The sequence below is a fragment of the Gymnogyps californianus genome, chromosome 6 (assembly GCF_018139145.2).
Source record: "Gymnogyps californianus isolate 813 chromosome 6, ASM1813914v2, whole genome shotgun sequence".
Taxonomy (NCBI): Eukaryota; Metazoa; Chordata; class Aves; order Accipitriformes; family Cathartidae; genus Gymnogyps; species Gymnogyps californianus.
In genome coordinates, this window is record NC_059476.1 from 29897391 (window position 1) to 29915245 (window position 17855).

Genomic DNA, 17855 nt, shown 5'->3' on the forward strand with positions numbered 1-17855 from the left:
TTTCTTCTACATTTAAACAGTAATCATGTCATCAAAGCAGAAGTTAGTGACTAGAAGAACATTTAAGGATGGATCCTGCCCTGCTGAAATTATATTGAAATTATGTTCATGGTCTTATACCTCATTCTTCTGAAAACGAAAATTATACATGGATTTAGTCTATTGCTGTCCTTTCTATGACAAAGCAAGAATAGTATTTAAGAGGTTCCTAAACTCCTAGCCAAGACCTATTATAATCCTGAAAAGAAGCACAGCAAGTGTAAAGAGAAAAAAAAAAAAAAGAAAAAAAACACTGAATGAGTCTTAGTTTTCTATAAAATTAGGAGGAAAATGGGTCTAAGAATCTTATCAAATACAGTAATATATTTTACTAACTGCAGTAATGTTATCCTGATTCACACAGTGACTGGAGAACAGTCTCTGTCTTACAAAAGGTTCTTTAATACTGTTCTAGTAAATAAGATAATGATAATTATTCATGTTATGGAAAAGCCTGAAGGTCTAGCCAAGATAGACAACTGATTGTGGAGGGAAAGTTTGTGTGCAACACAGTTTCACTTTGAGGCCTTCATGACCTATACTAACAAAACGGAAAAGGAGCAGTGGAGGCACTTACTGTTTCTGTTACACAGCTAGGCCTCGGAGACGTCAAGAGCTCTCACGTAGGAAACGTGGAATCTAGCAGAGAACTGAACTGTAAACTGAAGTCTGCAATATTTCTGCCAGTGGGTTAAGCTTTGTAATGGACACCAAGCCTTGGGTGGGCTTGTGTGTTGGTCCCGGTCATGTGAATGAAGTTGCCTGAAGACGTAGAATCTCAAGGTAAAAGCTGGGAAGTGACTGAGGCAGGGCCACTGCAAGGAAACTATTACCAGTCCTGGAAGTACAAAGCCTTGCCAAAGAATGAAATTATACTGTATTGGAACTAGGATAAAATTTCTCCTTTTGGACCAAATTTACTTTCCAATTTTAGTTCAAAGTAGATGAAACTTTCATTCTCTTCAGGACAAATAATGATTTTTCCAGGTCATGCTTTTTGTTTGTTCATTGTCTGAGATTAGAAGGTCACTTCTTGAATCTTAGACTTTCTGTTAAAGGCCTGTAACAGGAGTAGAAGAGGCACTGAGGAGGGAAAAAGGTTAATTCTGAGAGGAGGATCTTAGAGATGTGCAATTGCAGACACATACAATGATCAGGTCAAAGCTTATAGATCAAATAGCAACAGACACTTTTACATTTGTACCATCTATGGCAAAATGGTTAAACAAACCCTATGAAGGATTCTTCGTTGGACTGAATCCACCAAGTGTCCTAGAAAGCAATTAATCTGTTCTGTAGCACACGCTGCAGGCCAGACACTTAAAAAACCAAACAAACAAAGAAACAAAAAAAGTGGAAAGGGAAAGGGGAAAAAGAGAGGGAGAGGAAGGAAGACAGTAAATGCCTTATGAAGAATCTGAGCCTCTGCCTTCAGTGTTAGATGCAACCTGCCTGGTAGGTATTTGACACTGTATAAAAAATGTGTTGGCAGTGTACAAGAAGTAACATTACAGATCTGATAGGCATACTGCAAAACCTGCAAAAAAAGTTATCTTTACATTTCATAGTGCTCTGACACAACTCACACACTAACAGCAGAACTATACTTGGCATCACCTCTTGAAAATGCACACCTCGCTGAAGAGTCAAACAGGGAAACTCTATTAGTCGCTGCTGAGCACAATGTGTGATGAAGCCACACATAATGACGTACTCCTGAACCCACGCACTACATATCCCCTCTGTATTTCGGTCTGTGCCTGTGCATGGTTAAATCTCTAGCAACTGGGGGGACTGTTAATAGGCTGAAGAGATTGCAGTATCGCTTTGCCCCAAGCTCATTATTTGGGCTTATTGTGTTAGAGCTGTGGTATTGGGTAGAAGGTTCCCGAGCTGTTGCCTCAGGGCAGAGGCCTTAACCCTGATTCTGTGGGAGCATCAAAACCTCTGTCTAGATGTATAGGATAACAATGTTTTCCAGATTATTACAACAGCATTTAACTTGGGCACTGTGATTACAATTACAAGGCAAAATTCTATTTGTCTGAGGGGATGAAAGGTTGCAAGCAGAAAGATAATTTTGTCTTACTATACAGAAGGCACATATGATGTGCAGTTAGATGACTTTTAGGATTGCTGTGGCAAACATGTCTGCTTAGTGTGTTAAAACAATGCTAGCACAAGTGGTTTAAGAACAAATGGGTAGTGTTGGCTAAAATCTAGACAGTATGGTTACAGCTGCTCAGGATGATGTGGATCTATGTTTGTGGATGCATAATGGATGTGTAAATTATGCAGTGTCCCATGGTGGCAGACTGTACATCAATACTTTTACATTTATGCATTGATATAAAACTATAGTTTACAGCCTGTCAGGATGATACGCTAACAATTTAAGTACAAAGACCTCATACAGCAAGGCAATTAGGTAAATTAAGTACATAAGCTTGAATTTAATTTTAAGCCTGGGACCAATTACAATGAAATCAAGAAAACTGTTTCCATGTTAAATTCTAGTCACTGCCCAGCCCTGGAAGTATTCTACAAACAGCGTTGCAGTAATACTGTATATGTCTGTGACACGGTTTTCTGATGTGAAGCCCACCACAGCTCACATAATATGCACTAGGGCAGACTCTTCTGTGTCCTGGCAGTTGATGCTACCAGCAACCAGACTGACTTTTGCAGGTTAGTGGGAAAAGCACCTCATCTAGATTTTCCAAACTTATGTTGGGTTGTAGACAAAAGAATTTCTGCAGCCCTATTATTTGGCTGTGTTGTTTCCCAAAGAAACATGTCTCTCATTTCCTACCATTATCAGAGGCTTTTCAGTGTGAGGTAAAAAAAAAAAAATGTTATTAATCATAAATTTAGCAACACAGTGCCAAAAGCAAACTGTAAAAGAATAGGAAATTCAAATGAAATCTGTCATCAATTTCTTGTCCTATCTATGCCTTTTTTTTTAAAGGTATCAGTCTACTGTGGAAGCCAAGAGGTCAATTCAGCAGTATCCCATATGTGTAACAACAGCTACCGTCCTTCAGAGTATTCTTCTATCTTCCTTTAATTGTTGTTTTCTACTGATTGCTAGTCCTCTGTAAATAGCTAAAACCTCCCTCTGCTAACCTGGGGGCTCTTGGTCTGCTGTAGTTGTAGTTGAGCTGTATGGACATATTCATAGCATATTCTGTGGACATATTAATAGCACACCCATGAGCTTTGATGAGGAGGATTCCCATGTCATCTGTACAGAGGATCGTTGGAAGCCTGATTAATCTACATATTTACTTTTTGTCCTAAGAAAAAGTCAGTTGAACTGCATTCATAAACCATTGAAATAACATTTTAAAAGTTATTCATCATAAAATTTATTCTTGTCCTCAACATGCCACAGTTTCATTTGTCTTTTGTTTTAGTAGCATTGCTTAGAGCACCCATGATGTATTTATCAACAGTACTGCTTTTAGGGTTAGTATGTTATACAAACACTGCAGAAATACTGATTTAACTCAGTGCCCATTGAAGGCTGAGATTTGGTTGACTAGATATTACAGTTCCAACACCAACATTTTTATAGGAAAGAAATACCATTTTATATACCAGATGGTGAGAGAATGTTACAGTATTTTTTTTAAAATCCATTACCCATGCAAAAAGCCACTAGTTCCATACACTTACTTCCACCTTTCCTTAAAACACACTATGCATTCTACAATGCTATTGGAAACCTGAGTTTTCCACCAGTTGTACAGATACCAAAATGTTAATTTTGCAGGCTTACTTGCCTTGAACCGGACATATAGTATGAGTGGACCATATGAGAATCCAAGCAGCAGCTGTGTGGTGAAATAGAGCTTGCCAAGAAAGGTATGACTACTAGAAAGTATTTAAAGTGCTTTTCAGCTGCATCTCACTTAAAGCTATTCAAATGTTAACCCCCTGGAGTCTTTTGTTACTGGCAGGAATTATTAATAAATTAAGGTAAAGGTTTATGAACAAAGCACTGTATATAATATCTGTAGTCTACAAACTAGAAAATATTTAAGACTAAAGAAACTGCTTTACAGGATACAAGAAATGCACAAGTGGTGGAAGAGATTACTTGTCTCTCATTGTCTCACCCACTCGTACACAGACTGTGCCTGACCTAACCATTATCCTGTCATCACTGGCATATAACAACAGAATATAATTTTTTTATTAAAAGCCAGAAATTTAAACTTTAGAGTAAACAAAATAAAAATGCATAACTTAAAATCTCTGCCACTAGCTAGATTTGTGTTCTGCTCCTCAGGAAAAAACATACACTGTAATTTAGCTTTAGAAAAATGGCGCTTGGATTCAAATAATGGGTCAGAACTCAGATAATTTCTGCTATGATACCACATATCTGTAAAATACTATCCAAAATATATCCATTATAAGTAGAATCTAATTAAAAGTTTAAAAATTACAATTTCTAGTACATAAAGTGGCCAATTTCTTTTTCCTATGGACAATTTTAATTTGGCCATAAATAGTATGTTGAAATACTTCATTCTGAACATACAACCTTAGAGTTGTTCCATCCTCCAGATATTTGTATTTAACTCTATAAGAGAATACATTAGAGAAAAAAAATAGAAATTTTCTGGAAATGTAGAAATATCTCTGTATGCAATTCACTATTGCAGTGCTGTCATGTGCACCTTTTTAGTCACTCAGCATCCCTTTGACGAATTCCATAAATCCAACCAACTAAAAAATAAGCCATATTAATGTATTGGAGAATGGTTTTTGGTCTCTACATATTCATTCTTTGGGAATTAATTAAAGTTGATTTTGCTGCTGTTGGTTTTTAATGTCATCCTACATTGTGACAGCTTTTTCCTATGATTATTTCATAGTTCTGAATCGGGGATCATATAACTGGTGCCCAGCAGGTTTGTCACTCATAATTTTTTGGTCATAAATATTTAGGTTTTCTGAGAAAGCGTAACTTGCAAAATTTGAAAATTAATTAATTAATTAGTAAGTAACTTGAAAAAGTTCTACATTGAAAAAAGTGGTATGGTGTAGGCATCACTCAGTTTGATCTAATAAGTTGTGTGGTGTTGTGTCCTAACAATTCACTAAGCTGTAATCACTATTTGCATGCAAAACATTGCAATTAGAGTAATTTTCTTTGCTAGTGATTCTGAACTTGAAAGAAAAACAAATTAGAATAAAAATGCAAACTCTTTATACCCCAGTATATTATACATTATTTGAATATAAAAACTGACCTTCAGAAGAAAGAAGAGATTGTACTTCCTCCTGCTCTCAGTTTGAATCTGCTCTTTTTTTTTTGGCTATCTATCTTTCTGGTTGTTTTTGATTTCCAGCTACCTTGGCCATAGACGTATCTTCTTAAAGTTTCTCAAGATTCTCAGAGAGATGAGGACTTTACAATACATTTAAAACTGAGCAATCTAAGTCTCTTGTTATTTTCTAAAAATAGTGAGCATGGCCACTTGGGAGCTAACAGGTAATTCAGATTGTGTAGGAATGTCAACATTTGGCTCTTACAGTAAATCTGACTTTTATCTGATTTGCTTGACTAAATTGCAAACTTCACAAAAGTTTGATAATAAGAATATAGAACATTCTATATTAATAAGAAAGATCTCTAATTCAAAGACTCAGGATGAGTCATCTGACTCTACTGCACTGCCATAGGTGACATTTTTGAATGATTTAAAAAATACTCAGAATTTTTCTGTTTAGAATTAGTTCAGAAGTTTTTGTTTGTTTGTTTGTGTCAGTTTTTAAAAATAAAGAAGACCCAGTGGCAAAGGCCAGCACCTGTTGCACAGCTCACTTCAGAAGGTGACTGCCAAACCAAAAATCTTATTGTAGTAAGAAAGATGACCGGACAAGAGGAATATATTTCATTAAATGATGAATATTCTTATCTTACTGGCTTTTAATAAAGAAAATAATTTCTAATTAAAAATCTTTTTGATTCAGTAAGTAAAGGCATGGAATGTTTTGGGGAAGGAAACCCCCATGCCAACACTCAAAGAAGTACTCTGGTTAGGCAGGGAACACTTCTGCTGGCTTTATGGGGGATATCTTCCGGCGCATATCCCAAACAAGGTAGGGGAAGTAGGTTTTCTCACTGTTTATACAACTTATTCTTCATATATTTGAAATGGATAGATAATGATAGCTGCTGAGCAGCAAGCAGCACCAGCCTCAGAGAAAAACCTTGCCTCTTGGAGGACACTGCTGCACCACCATGGTCTTACGACAAGGAACGTGACATTTGTGTTGCTTTCTTTCCACAAGACAGTGAGTACTGTCAAAATATATTAACAATGACATCATATGATGTGCAGTACAAGTCTGTCTTACTATCACTCTTTTTGTTTAGTCCATTTTGCTTCAGAACTTCCTGAGCTAGTAGCACGCAGTGAAAATTTGCTGTCTGCTCCTACAGACAAGTAATCTCAACAGTTTCCTTTTAAACTTGAGTTAGTTCTCAGTTGCTTTGTGAAGATTGTAAGTAAAATCATGTTCCTTTTGAAATACAGAGAAGCCTCTGCTATTGACCACAGCTGGGACTGGATTTCACCCTCTGATGCTGTCAAGTTTTTGACATTTATATGCCATCTTCACTTCTTGAATCTTATGATTGCAACTAAAATGTAGCAATGTTTAAAAAGAAGGAATGTGTTTTTCCATTTGTGTAACTTTAATGATTGAACTGATTGAGCTTAACATTTCCTTCAAAGTTCCCACTTTGGCTGGCATTGCTAGCATTGAAATTGCATTATCTCAAAAGGAACATATTTTAGAAAGTTTTATGCAATAGGAAATAGGGGTCTTAAGATGAAAAGTGCTTTTCATCTTAGCAGTAATTTTTATCTCACTTGTGTATGTAAGCAATGTGCTGTGGAGGAAGTCAGACTGTGTGTATGTTATTAGCTATACATACACATTTGCTTGCTTGATTTTTTTCTAACTCAATCAAAAGAAGCTTTCAGGATGAACAAGTAGGAGATGAAGCAAGGACCAGAGGCAAGACACCCTTCTGTACATTACCTCCTAAGAATTAATGGTGAGACCATGACTGGGGAAGTAATTAAAATTTGTCCTGGTTTTGGCTGGGATAGAGTTAATTTTCTTCTTAGTAGCTGGTACAGTGCTGTGTTTTTGATTTAGTGTGAGAATAATGTTGATAACACACTGATGTTTTAGTTGTTGCTAAGTAGCGCTTATCTTAAGCCAAGGATTTTTTCAGTTTCCCATGCTCTGCCAGCAAGCAGGTGTGCAAGAAGCTGGGAGGGAGCATGGCCGGGGCAGCTGACCTGAACTAGCCAAAGGGGTATTCCATACCTTAGAACCTCATGCCCAGTATATAAACTGGGGGGAGTTGGCCGGGAGGGGCGGATCACTGCTCCGGCATCGGTCAGCGGGTGGTGAGCAATGGCATTGTGCATCACTTGTCTTTTCTTGGGTTTTATTTCTCTCTTTGTTTTTGTTATATTCCTTTTCATTACAATTATTATTCTTATTATATTTTTATTATTATTAGTTAGTATTATATTTTATTTTACTTTAGTTATTAAACTGTCCTTATCTCAACCCAAGAGTTTTACTTTTTTTTTCCCGATCCTCCTCCCTATGCCACTGGGAGGGGGGAAGGGTGAGCGGCTGCGTGGTGCTTAGTTGCTGGCTGGGGTTAAACCATGACAAAATTATATCACTGCTTTATCAAAAGGATGCTTAATCATTAAAAGCTTCCTCATTTTAGAATAGAAAGGCATCTCAGTATTTAAGGACAGTTTGTGCAAAATCAGTGAATGAAGACAGTGACTCTGAAGGATAGATTTACAGCAACTAGGATATCCCAATGTTTGTGAGGTGCAATAGGTTTTCTGAGGCCAAAGGTTATAGATTTTCTGTTCTTTGTATACATGCTTCTGTATGTATACTTTTGAATTTATATACAGCATATTTTTTTTTTTTAGGGGCAGTTTTCATTTAAAAAGCTGTTTGTCACAAGCTGCTAGAGGAAAGTTTCTTGTAGGTGCCAGTACAGCTTGGCCTGTTGCACAGCAGGGCTGAGAAATGGAGGCTGAATTTGAGGACTCCGTTTAGAACAGCTGAATCTAGGGCATATCCTCAAGAGCGCAGAAGTAATGAAATCTAGAAGCTGATCTTTCCCTGCCTTCAGAGGGAAGGCAGCAACATCTACAGTACAGGTTCTTCTTCATTCATGGCATGAACACAGTTATATAAGGTAAATTTATACCATGCATTGTGCTTGCCTCCTCTTCATGCCAAAAATTAAATCAGGGTTTATCACCTAAAGCATGCCTCTGCCTCCTGATCACATGTCTGGTTTTGGCTCAAAGTATATACAAGAATGCAGTATGTAGGGTAAAAAAGCTCAGGGATAACAATACATCTTGACTTTTAAAATTATGGAAATTCAGTTAACCTTTACTTTCAGGCACCTAAATTTGTGAAAGTTATGTTTATACAGAATTCATGCAATTGACTGGTGATTTTAATGGAAGCAGATGATCTGTAGCACTTTTGACACTGGTGCTTTATATAAGATGTCCAAATAAACATTGAAAATGAAGATTTAAAGCACTGAGGTTTGAACAGTGTTTAGCTGCATTGTGGATGTTGTTATTTTGTACTACATTCTAGTGTAGAAATATAGGAAGTGAAGAAATAGCAGTAGAAGCTGATGCAGAGACCTCGGGGATGCTCATGATTCCCTGACCACAGGTTTGGATGATCAGGGAGCTAGAGCAACAAATTTTGAAATCTTCATTTCTAGCCTCTGAGTTCTGAGTACAGATTTACCATTCTGCTGAGCTTGATTCCCTGATTACAGATAGATTGACTGGAGAGGTTTCCCCTTAAAATAGGTTCAGTTTCCCAAAAGAGATGAAGGGAAATGTGGATGGCTGTAGAGCAAATGCATTGTTGAGCAGTGTATGAAGTCTAGCCACTTAGCCTTTGCTGACAGCTGTTTTAAATAAAGATCTTCATTTTGCACAGAAAAGAGATACAGAAATTCTGATCCTGCTTTGTGATTGGGAGCTTACATGATTTTGTTCTTGAAAAATCCATTTTATAGCTGTCTTGTTTAGGGATTCCTCCGTGCATCCTAGCTGATGGTGAGAGACTTGCTTCAATTTCTGACTGCCAGAATAGCCTGGAGGGTCATGGATGTGTAATTTGACCTTTTTTGACCTTAAAATATGATTCAATAAAGTGATTCTGTATTGTATTGCTTCTAAAACCAGGAATATTTGCACATGTGTATTTGTATGAAAAACTGAGCTGTGTGACTTTGTTTAGCAGCTGATTGGTGGCTGCTTTGGTACCAAATGGGACAAAGTCATAGAGGTTTGTTCCACAGCCAGGGTACCTACTCTTCTGTTTACTCCACAGCTTTAATATCTTCCTCGTCAAATATATATCTATATTTACACACACACACATACATGTCTACATTTATATACATGCATACACATATCTTTATAAAAGCTTTGCCACTCTCCCTTTAGATCTGTTAGTGACATTAAAAATGTAATTTTGTAGGGGAAGAAAGAGTTTAAAATAAAGAAAGCCTTGTGTGACTGAAAGTTTGTTTTCTTGAGCCAACTAGCTCAGCTGGTCTGGTAAAAAAAAACAAAAAAACCACAAAAGAAAACAAACTCAATAAACCTCCCATCTCTTTGTTTATCATGCTTACTATTATTAAAACATCAGAGTATGCAAGGTATATTGTTATAGGTATAATATTGTTTATAAAATATTAAATCCTTGATTATTGAACTGTAGAAAATAACTACCATGATGAGGGCTGTGCATCGATGTATTCATAGTACACACAAAGAAATACAGTATTATGATTCAGAATTACTAACTGGGATTTTAGATTAACTAATTCATCTCTAGTTTTCCATTGGACAAATAAATGTTAACACCTACAGTGTTAGTAAGTGGAAACATAGACTTGTACATTGGCACTTAATTAGTTTACGGTTGAATCCTAGCATTTTTTTAAAAAAAGTCTACTATTTTTAAAACTCTGAGGTTGCAAGTTGGGCTAACTGTTGGTAATTCTATTGCTTTCAAAGTCCTAAAATTTTCAGAGTACATTCTTCCTTTTTTTCTCTCTATCACAGCTTTTAATACAATAGATTCTGCATATAAAAATATCAGGCAGGTATTTATCAATTAACATTCCACCTCTTGTTCTCTTTGAAATATTTATTCAGCAGCTATCTTGCTCTAGGCATTGTTTTACTTCTTATTGTCCCTCCCTAGTGTCTCTCCATTCGCAGTTAAATTGAAATCATAGAATCATGGAATAGTTTGGGTTGGAAGGGACCTTTAAAGGTCATCTAGTCCAACCCCCCCTGCAATGAGCCAGGACATCTTCAACTAGATCAGGTTGCTCAGAGCCCCACACAGCCTGACCTTGAATGTTTCCAGGGATGGGGCATCTACCACCTCTCTGGGCAATCTGTTCCAGTGTTTCACCACCCTCATGGTAAAAAATTTCTTCCTTATGGCTAGTCTAAATCTACCCTCTTTTACTTTAAAACCATTACCCCTTGTCCTATTGCAACAGGCCCTGCTAAAAAGTTTGTCCCCATGTCTCTTATAGGTCCCCCTTAAGTACTGAAAGGCTGCAATAAGATCTCCCTGGAGCCTTCTCGTCTGCAGGCTGAACAACCCCAACTCTCTCAGCCTTTCTTCATCGGAGAGGTGTTCCATCCCTCCGATCATTTTTGTGGCCCTCCTCTGGACCCGCTCCAACAGGTCCATGTCTTTCCTGTGCTGAGGGCCCCAGAGCTGGATGCAGTACTCCAGGTGGGGTCTCACGAGAGCGGAGTAGAGGGGGAGAATCTCCTCCCTTGACCTGCTGGCCACACTTCTTTTGATGAAGCCCAGGATATGGTTGGCCTTCTGGGCTGCGAGCGCACATTGCTGGCTCACGTCCAGCTTTTCATCCACCAGTACTCCCAAGTCCTTCTCGGCAGGGCTGCTCTCAATCCCTTCATCCCCCAGCCTGTACTGATACCAGGGATTGCCCTGACCCAGCTGCAGGACCCTGCACTTGGCCTTGCTGAACCTCACGAGGTTCACACAAGCCCACTTCTCCAGCTTGTCCAGGTTGCTCTGGATGGCATCCCACCCCTCAGGCATGTCAACCACACCACTCAGCTTGGTGTCATCTGCAAACCTGCTGAGGGTGCACTTGATCCCACTGTCTATGTCATTGATGAAGATATTAAACAGTACTGGTCCCAATACAGACCCCTGAGGGACACCACTTGTCACCGATCTTCATCTGGACATTGAGCCGTTGACCACTGCCCTCTGGATGCAACCATCCAACCAATTCCTCATCCACCAAACAGTCCACCCATCAAATCCGTATCTCTCCAATTTAGAGAGAAGGATGTTGTGGGGGACTGTGTCAAAGGCCTTACAGAAGTCCAGATAGACATCCGTAGCTCGTCCCTTGTCCACTGATGTAGTCACTCCATCATAGAAGGCCACTAGGTTGGTCAGGCAGGACTTGCCCTTGGTGAAGCCATGCTGTCTGTCTCGAATCACCTCCCTGTCCTTCATATCCCTTAGCATAGCTTCCAGGAGGATCTGTTCCATGATCTTCCCAGGCACAGAGGGAGGCTGACAGGTTGGTAGTTCCCAGGGTCCTCCTTTCTACCTTTTTTAAAAATGGGTGCAATATTTCCCTTTTTCCTGTCACCAGGGACTTCACCTGACTGCCATGACTTTTCAAATGTCACGGAGAGTGGCTTGGCAACTACATCAGCCAATCCGCTCAGGATGCTGGGATGCATCTCGTCAGGTCCCATAGACTTATGTATGTATACATAAGTCATACATGAATACATACATACATAAATACACAACAGTGATAAAAACAGGATTCTCATCTGCTTTATTTTTCATAACTCTTTATGCTGTTTTAGCTTAGATATAGAAAAGTTCCTCATAGTTACATAGGGGTGCTAAGAAACAGTTTGTTCTGACTCGTGTTGAAGAAAAAAAAAGGTGTTTTTTCTGCATAGTTGTAATCCACCAAGAGGTGAAGTGCTTGGAAAATTTGAATGATTTCATGGATGTCTCAAAGCTTTAAAGATGAAAGATCCAGCTTTTCTTACTGATTAAGCTATGCGAATGATGAGATCCTGTGGGTTTTTTCTACTTCAAAGGGTCATTCAAATAGAACTCTAAGGACGGATGCCACAAAACTATTTCCATGAAGTCTGATAGAATTAATTCCTTTTGTATCATGTGGAAGGATAAGGAGACTGCTTCCCCTGGCTTGTTCTACCTGTTGCTGTTCTGGACATTCAGGGTAGCTTTTAAAGAGGTACCTGCTAAGCCACTGAACCTCCTAAGTAGTAGGAGTCTGACATCCAAAAGCACATTAATAGCACTCATTACTTTTGATATAATTCTCCCAGGCAATTGCCTTACATTTTATATCAATTAGGTCATATCAGGAATAAATGCTGCTGAACTGATGCATTAGGGTATGGAAATCTGGCCTCCATGGGATGGATTCTGCCCTGGAACATTTGGGACCAGCTCCTGTTGGCTATGGGAGAGCCGGCCTGTTACAGCAGGGAAAGTATGGGTCAGCATTGTTCAGCATTGCTACCTTTGAACAATTCAAGGTTAAAAACATGGATTTCCAAACCTGTTACATACAGGTTTGAATGTCAATGGCTGATTTTGACATTTCAAATACAAGAAGCACTGTTTCAGGTTGAACTCATACAGGCTGAATATGACCAACTCCCCCTAACAACAGCCCAAACAAAACACTGATAATAGAGCTATGGAAAGCACAATTACAGAGTTTTACCAAAATGAAATGAAGGATCTCACAACAACAAAGCAGTAAGGAAACATTGTTCTGAATACAAGAAAATTGTGATAAAAGAACTTATCCAAGACTTAAAAGCAAATCCACAGCTGAACTGGCTTACTCAGTCTTGGCACCTAATCTGTACTACAATAAAACATCCTGGTAAAAATAAATTTCTGGATGAATGTTAATACTATGAAGAAAATAATAATTCCAAGTTCATTTCTCTAGGATCTACACAAAATGAATTGCTCATAGCAGTTTCTCTTGTCACTGTTTTTCTATGTGTTAAAATCAGCAGCAATATTTGGCTTGATTGGTCATTTATTTGGTCATTCTTGGCAGAGAAGCCAGTCCTTTTAGATGTAATTTAATTGCTGGGACTGATGAGGAAGTTTTAATCTCTCTCTGCTCCTATCAAATTTGGACTTCACAAGAGCGTTAAATTTATTTTAAGTTCTACTTTTTCCATTGCTACTTTATTCCTCCCTCTAATATAGATTTCTGGTGCTTCTTATAGCCCTGCTTTGTCTTTGATCACTGTAATAACTTTACAAAATAATTGAAATAATTTATTTAAATATAAAATCTGTATTTTTAATGTAACACCTATGATGAATGTACTATTTATCCAAAGACTCTGACAGAAGGTAATTTTATTTACCATCAAAACTAATCAAGACTGAAAAAAAAATCAGTATTAGTAAATAATTGTAGTTTTAGAGAAGGCAATGATTTAAGGCTTAGTTTGAAGTCATCTGGAGGTGCACTGTTTGCCCTGTGTTGTTACCCTTGCACATTTGCCCTTTTAAAGAGCATTCATCTCTGAAACTAAAATAGGTGAAACTAACTCAGTATCTGGATGCCTCATGCTCTTCTTAAATTTGACAGTGTCTGTTACTTTGGTTTAATTTCCAGGGGAAACTCAGAAAGAATATGGTGGATGCTTCAGACCTGTTAGTGGAGGAGTTTCCAGGGTTGTGCCTCTGCCACAGAGCTACTGCTGGAGCACCCATCACCTGGAGGCTGCTGGCACACATCCCTGCCCATCCCTGGGCTATCAGGGAGAGGAGGACCCAGACAACCACCCTCCTTTCAGGTACATTTTAAGAGTTTATAACTTACCCTCTTTGCCCCTTTGGTAGCATATGGAAATCACTGCAGAAACAATAGTTTCTTTGTCATCTCTCTGCAAAGACTAAAGCTTTTACAATGGACAGCAGAACTAAAGGTATTTAAATCTTTATTCATTATTCCTTGCAACAGATTGCTAAAAGTGTGAGCATTTCCAAAATTTATCTAGTCTCATGTCATGTGACGATATCCACAGCCAGATCATTCACCAAGCAATACCTAGCAGCAGCATTGTCTGCACTGGGCAAAAGTTACATGGGACAGCAAACAATTTTGAAAAATAAAAGGAAAGATGCCAAAGTCTGAAATATAGTATATATTCCCTTTCTGCCTGATTAATTGGGATCAAGTGTACTAATTGGGATGGAAAAAGTGTAGATTTTCAGGATAAAAAGTTGGAAGTGAGTCACAATAGTAAATAATTTTAATTTTCTTGTATGTTGGTGACTGCTTCATAGGCTTCCTCACTTGCTGTTGTCATCATTTTTTCCTAAATCTTGGAAAGATTTGAATTTTGGTTTAGGGCTTAGTCCAAGATAGAGTGCAATATACTGAAAGATTTCTGCTGACTTCATCGTGCTTTGGAGCAGGCCCTTTTGATGGCATTTTCCATATTTGCTTTCAAATAATTCTTCCTCTGGCATCCTAAATTTATGTTCCTGATAAAAATCTCAGGGGTTACAAAGGCTTAAAGGTAATATATGCATTTCTGTTATGTTGCAGTGGTTTCAGTATATTGCAAGGGCATTGTTAAGACTAGTCACTATATTTCTCAGTCCGAAATCATTGTTAAGTATGTTCTTAAGGGACTGATACAATACCACTAAAATCAGAATTAAAAAATTACTTAGATTTTGCTCTTGCCAAACAGAATTTCTCCCACTGAAATCCTTAGAATTTACGGTCAGCTAAAAGTGGAAAATATTGAGAATTTGGCTTGATAAAAAGTGAGTCAGGCCTTTAGGATTTCAGTTATTTAGTAATAAATTCCTCCAAGGAAAGTATTCAGTTTACTAATATTTCCTGATTGAAACATGTTTTGTAGGATTTGAGGTGTGGGATTTTTTGCTAATGTCATGACATATTTCAATTAATCATTACGAACCATGCCAAGATAAATATTTGAATTGTATATATTCATTGGCGTACATTCAAGTGTAATTCTAAATATTTAGTGGCAGCCCTGGCATTTGCAATTAGGCTACACATGATTTGAAAAACTGAGGACATGCTGACTGTTGAGGAGGAATCAGCATACTTGCACTGTGTGAAAGGATAGGGGTATTTTATCCAATTAATTTAGCCATGGGATTGTTATTCAGAGTTTATATTGCAGTGAGAGAGAGCAGACTCTTCTCCTTATCCCGAAATTAACTGTCACTCATCTCACACCTGTCCGAGACTGACATAATGCTAACTGGCAGTTTGCTAACATCTCAAATGGCTGCCGTGCTTTTGAACTCTGTGGTGGATTTCTCACTCGTTGTGACTCGCGCTGTTCCTCCTGGGTACCAGGAGTATTCATAACATCCTGTGTAAAAATACAAGGAGGAATACTTCGGGCTCTACATTACACACAGGTATATAGCCCGAGTCTCTTGACAACATGTTAGCTGAATAACATGTCTTACTCTGTTTGTCTTGCCTAATGGCTATTTTAGCAATCAGAGTGGGAAAGAGTACTTTAGTTCTGAGCACTGGTTAATGGGATCAGTGGAACGCCGTTTATATGTTTCACATGGAAGAAGGAATAGAGTTACATGCCGACCTCAGACAAAAAGCAAGGTTTTCCCTGACTGTAAACCAACCATCATGGACACGTATGTTGTAGCTGAGCTGCGGATGAAAGCTAAGAGGAAGAATGAAGTAAAGAATATTCAAATGCCCTAGTTTGGGAAAATACCCCAGCAGCGTAACACCTATTGATATAATCAGAACCAGTTCCAGCATCCTTTGCCTGTGAAGTTCTGTTTTGTTTGCCACATCCAATTGCCGAACTGCCAGAACACAGCAAGTGAGGTGGGTGCTGGAGGAACTCATAATTTTGGGAGACTGTTTATGCTATCAGCGGCTGATTGCACCATAAAGCAAAGTAACTGTAGAGGTCTTGTTGCTCACAGCTTCAGATAATATTTACATGAATTATCAATGAATGTCTTCAGATATTTTGTAAAGTTGGGGAGGAAAGAAAGGCTTCTAACTGTGTGTGTATGTGGGATTGGAACATAGGCATCTCGCATATTGTTTTGGTGCTGAAATGGACATGGCTCCAAAAGGGTCTTATTTTCCAGTTTGGAATATCTGTTTCTTTTGTTGGCTATTCTGAGAATAGTTATCCTGAGATTTCTAGGACTGATTCCATGATAACAGTTAAAGCAAATCTAACTCCTTTAACTCATTTATTACTTTTCACTATTTGAAGACTATGTGGCTGTACGTGGTTCTGCTGCATGGAGGCACGCGTGGAGCCGATCAGGAATAGCACCCTTGTAATAGAACCATTACCTGTGGCATACCTACTGCACAGCCAAAATGTAACCCCCCTGTGACAAACAAAGTAATATATGCATAACTAGTATATCTGTTATGTGTGTGTCACACCAGTCCTTAAGAAAATACCACTTCTGACTCCACTGTAAATAAATAATTTTATTCCATCCCAGTCACAGACGTCCTCAAGGAGACACTAATGATTTCTTTGCATATTATGAAGAAAAGTAAGTCAAGAAAAATAAATTATACGTTGTTTTCTCATCATGATAAATGTATTTCCAGAAAAAGTAAAAGAGTTGGGCTATGATACAGAATGAGTGGGAAGAAATGCAAGCAAAATTTACCAAATACCTACGTAAATTAGAATTAATGCACTGAACAGATTCAGTTTAACAAGAGTGGGCTGATTTGAGAAACTGATTATGATTTGAATATTAATTTTTGAGGAGAGAAATAATCTAGAAGCACTCAGAGACTGTGTTTTTGTACACATCATAACATTTTAACTCATGACTAAATTATTACAGGAAGAGGTTTCCATGCATTGCCTGCACTCAGGTGTCTGACTAAGTGCATGGCATTTTTTTTTTTTAACTGAAGGATAACCTATTTGAACTACATTTGCATTTACTGTGGAGTTAAGGGAAAGCTGCTTTGAGCTTCCTGTATCAAGATCCTTGCCATTTCATATTTTTAGACCAAAGAACTTTCTTCAAAGAGGATAATAGTCAATGGTAAGATCTTCATTAACTTATCAGCGTAATACCTGTTTTTAAGTAATTCACTTAAGTAAGGCATACTGAAAGCATTCCACAATCAATTTCAAGAATAGTTTGTCAACCCTCAATGGTAAGAATGGGAAATTGTAAGAAAAGAAGCCTGAAAATCTTTACTCGTAATACAGGAAGTCTTTCAATATTAAACAATGAAATGGCTACACTTGAGTCATCTTAATGGTATCACATCCTGATGTCTTCCATTAGAACCGTTACAAAATTTAGGAGCTGACAGCTTGAAAATCTTGCTGAGGGGAAGAAGTGCAGTTGAGACAGATGAAACACTGAGAGACTTCAGGACATAGTCGTGAGAAAAATAAAAGCTCTCTGTCTTGTGAGGGGTGTAAAACATTTTTCTTGTGTTCTGTTCTTCCAAGAAGCATGTACAAATTGTTTGAGAATGAATACAAAGAATGATTCATATCGAGCTTAGTGAACAGCAATGTGGTTGCGGAAGAGGCAAGAGCTAAAGGACGCTTGTACAGGCAACGCAAAGCCCAGAGCAGGAC

At 38.1% G+C, this 17855-nt stretch overlaps 1 long non-coding RNA gene across 1 annotated transcript in view; it reads left to right on the forward strand.

Moving 5' to 3' along the window:
- Window positions 1–16752, forward strand: part of LOC127017913 (uncharacterized) — a 165055-nt gene extending 148303 nt beyond the window's left edge. The window contains exons 3-4 of the long non-coding RNA XR_007766655.1: window positions 13862–14042; window positions 15739–16752. This is a non-coding gene — a long non-coding RNA (uncharacterized LOC127017913). The remainder of the gene's footprint in view (window positions 1–13861; window positions 14043–15738) is intronic.
- Window positions 16753–17855: the final 1103 nt, after the last annotated feature.